Here is a 4,240-nt window from a genome sequence, read left to right on the forward strand (position 1 = left end):
GGATAGTTCAAATTAAATCCTACAAAGTGTAGGCACAAATACCTACAATTCTAAATAAAATTATAAGTCATCATTAGATTTTCGGTGTTAATTACCAACTTAACCACTTTCAAGAAACTACTACATATAAAAACTGCTACGCTACACTAAGTCGCTAACAAAAACAAAACTCAATATTCTTATCATATGAAATTTGGCCGGTTAAACGGTCAACGCCCCTTCCGTTCCCTTACGCCAAAAAGCAAGGACTAATCATGCCAACTTAAAAACCAAAAGGACTTACTCACACACACTCCAACAGTCAAAGGACCATTTCACCAACAGACTGCTTCTTCTATTCTTCAAGAACATTCAAAGTCAAAGCAGAGTATTGGACCGGTCAAACATTCACAACTCATTCCACCTTCAAATCCTTCATAAATATAAATATATGATCCATTGGATCTAATAATCAATCCACAATTGTTTTGATAATAATAATAATTAGCGATGATGAATAGTAATCCTTCAACGCCGATGAACGCACACGCGCCGTCGTCAAGCTCCGGTGGCGCCGGATCACCGGATTTAAATACTCCGAGGAGGAATTCGAAGCGGCCTAAATGTATATTCTATTAGATCCTTGTTTATTTTACCTTTTTATTATTATTATTGATGGATATTAGATGCTGTCAACTACCTTTTGTTATATTTTGCTGCTTTTATAATATAATTGAGATCTAGTGCATATATGCATGATTGATTATGTTAATTGAGTTTATAAGAGTTTATAACCCTAGGTTTGTTATTATAATCGTAGTTGTCAAGGCGCAAGGCGCACTCAGGCCCCTAGATAAAGCAAAGCATATAGCATAAACATCTATGCAGTCGATATCGGTGCAAATTATCGGTCAGAATATTGGTACCGATAATATCGGTGATATTGACCGATATTGGACCGATATATCGCTGATATTTCCAGTATTAGTTTTTTAAGTCTTAATTGTCAGCTTTTAGTGTTTGATGTTAGTGTTTTTAAGTCTTAATCAGTTTCTACTTGCTACAATTGTTAGTGTTTCGTAAGTTGCGAAAGGTTAATTTATTGATGGTTGGAGAGTATACTGAATTGCTAGTGTTAAATTGCTATATATATAAATTCTGCATGATATTAAAATTACCGATATCTCACCGCGATAACCGGTATCTTAAATATCGGTCCTTGACCGATATCCGAATATCTGATATATTTTTGCGTTAACTGCTTAGATAAACATACATATTTTAGGGGTTTTAGAGATGTTTAGGTTTGTTTAGCACTAGGTTAGGCTGGTTCCAGGACATTTTTGGATGTTTTAAACCAGTTTTCCCGGAATTAGCAAAATTTTACCTGAGTTTTCAGGATTTGGCTGACATCTCGCCAGAATCTGACCGGAAGCTCGTCTAAAGATCACCAGAGCGCCTTGGTGGTAGCAAGGTGCTTTTTCTGCGACTTGCCTTGCCTGAGGGCCCTGGACACATGCCCGAAGGGCTTTTGGCAGCATAGAGTCTAGTTAGGCACTGTTTTTGATTTACCATGGATGCTTTAGGTTGTGTTTCTATGTGGTCTTAAGACATTATTTGGATGTGCTTACTAATTTAAATTCCTTATATGTGTTTTTTTTAGATTCTAGGTTTACACAACAAGAACTTCCAGCTTGCAAGGCAATTCTTACCCCAAAATGGGTATGTATATCTTTGTTTCAATGTTTCCTCATGCTTCTAATTCATTGACTTATGACGAAGAATCAACTTTAATTTCTGTTTATGTAATCTACTGCAGGTGATTTCAGCATTCATGCTTGTGACAATCATCTTCATACCTTAGGACTTACTTCCCTCCTTGCTTCTAATGATGTATGATTATAATTTAAAATCGTCTTTATTAGCTAACTTCATGAATCCTTTCTTGCCAGTTGCTTGTAATAGTTTGTAATCTTGGATTTGTTTTTGTTCAAGTAGGTAGTTGAAATTGTTGACCGGTACGATAACGCCTGCATAACAGGCACAAAAAGTCAAAAGGTCCAATAGATACAAAATGCTACCACAGATAAAACCTGCACAAGAACCTTGACAGTAAGTTTTATAACAATTTCTTTTCAAAATTTTCTTCATGATTAGAAAGTTTTAACATTTTCACAATTGAATGAATTTCAGGTCAAAAAGAGAATGAAGCAGCCAATTTATGTCTATTATCAGCTCGACAATTTCTATCAAAATCATCGCAGGTAACAACCGTTTCATTTCATTATAAGTAAAAACATAAATTCTCTTCATTTAAGACTAAACACACAAAACCTACTTTTGCAGGTATGTCAAGAGCCGAAGTGATACGCAACTGAGAAACCGTGGTGATGAGAATGACACAAGTACATGTAAGCCTGAACATGTAGCAAATGGAATGGCAATAGTGCCATGTGGACTTGTAGCCTGGAGTTTGTTCAATGACACATATACTCTCTCCACCGGTAACAATCGGTCATTAACCATAAACAAGCGGGAAATTTCATGGAAGAGTGACAGAGATGAAAAGTTCGGTAGTGATGTCTTCCCAAAGAATTTCCAGAACAGTAACTTTATTGGTGGTGGAACTCTCGATTCATCTATCCCAGTAAGTCTTTTTAGTCTTAACCACCATATTATTTGCATAGTAAATTAAGTTATCTGATCATAATGTTTATTTTGTTTGTTTTGAACTTTTGACAGTTAAATCAGCAAGAAGATCTTATTGTTTGGATGCGAACTGCTGCACTTCCAACGTTTAGGAAACTTTATGGGAAAATTGAGCAGGATATTGAGGCTGGTGAAACAATAACTGTGGTATTGGAGAACCGTTACAACACTTACAGTTTCAGTGGCAAGAAGAAACTTGTGCTTTCAACTACCAGCTGGCTTGGTGGGAAAAATAACTTTATTGGCATTGCTTATCTGGCAGTTGGTGGCTTGTGCTTCTTACTAGCTACTACTTTCACTATCATATATTTTGTTAAGCCAAGGTAATTTCTTTCTCTTTTTGTTTTTGATTGTTATTAAAATAGAATCATAATGTTAGGGACTTAGCTATTAAAGATTTAAATGGGCATGCTCGCGGGTCAAACTCGACACGAACTCGAAAATTGTGTCAGGCACATGAATCTGAACATGACAAACTTTTTGTGGGTTGACATGAACACGACTCCATTCATGCCAAAGTTTTTCTTTTTTGGTATATTAATTCTCTTAAGATAAAATTTTACAACAAAAAATACAGATGTATATACAACCGTATGTTTAAAGTATAAAACATGATGCTGATTTCTCTTTTTATATTTTAAAATTTGGTATAGAACACAAAATAAACATATTTTATGACGTAAAACACATTTTAAAAATAATACAAAAATAAATGGTTAAAGGGATCAAACGGCCAGTTCAACCTGAACACGAACTGATTAGCTAATGTGTTCTCGACGTGGACCCAGAACTGATCCGTATTTCTTCAAGATTATTACACCCAAAACCCATGAATTTCGTGTTTGGTTTATGTTATGTTAGAAATCTACAGCCGTACATAAAATAGCATACTCGGTACTTCATATCTTGGATGATGAACTAATTTTTTTTTTGTAATTTTTATTGTAGGCATCTTGGAGATCCGAATTATTTGTCATGGAACCGAAACCCAGGTGGTCACTAATGTGTGATTGTGCAATTATGAGGCGGGTTGAGACGGGCTTCTTATGATCGTGTATGTATTTGATCTGTATTACATGTTGTGTAGATTTAGTAAAGTTATTTATTCGTTGTTTAATATTTTATCTGCCAAGATACAACTGCTTTCGTATTTTTGATCACACAATGTTACGATTACACTTTTCATGACTATGCTATGCGCTTGAAAAACATGTATTAATATTAATGAGTATACACTATACAATAGTGTTTACTGCATTACTGCTCACAATATCAATCGCATTTATTTGAAATGTATAGTAACATAGTGCATGCATACACAAAATCCCGTATCATTGTTATGAGATATGAACATTTTTCGTCTCTATTTCAATTAGTTACTTACAAAAACTTGTTACTAGTCATGTGAAAGATGAACATAATCCCCAATTAGAAGTAGATGAAATGGCACCCATCATAACCTGATAGCAGAAATTAAGATAATTAGTCAAATAAGTTCAAAATTGTTGGTGGAGATTGGTTGTGATTTTATGAGCTTACTTGGGTCGACCGT

The 4,240-nt window shown here is 34.9% G+C and overlaps 1 pseudogene across 1 annotated transcript; it reads left to right on the forward strand.

Moving 5' to 3' along the window:
* The first annotated feature begins 467 nt into the window (after positions 1-467).
* LOC143544216 (ALA-interacting subunit 3-like) lies at positions 468-3,828 on the forward strand (annotated as a pseudogene). The gene is made up of 8 exons (XR_013137212.1): positions 468-604; positions 1,643-1,701; positions 1,799-1,872; positions 1,978-2,091; positions 2,173-2,243; positions 2,326-2,626; positions 2,722-3,011; positions 3,637-3,828. The product of XR_013137212.1 is annotated as an ALA-interacting subunit 3-like (transcript).
* The last annotated feature ends 412 nt before the right edge of the window (positions 3,829-4,240 follow it).

This window comes from Bidens hawaiensis, unplaced genomic scaffold (genome assembly GCF_021521415.1).
Source record: "Bidens hawaiensis isolate Kalapana, Puna unplaced genomic scaffold, B.hawaiensis_p1.1 tig00013494_1, whole genome shotgun sequence".
Taxonomy (NCBI): Eukaryota; Viridiplantae; Streptophyta; class Magnoliopsida; order Asterales; family Asteraceae; genus Bidens; species Bidens hawaiensis.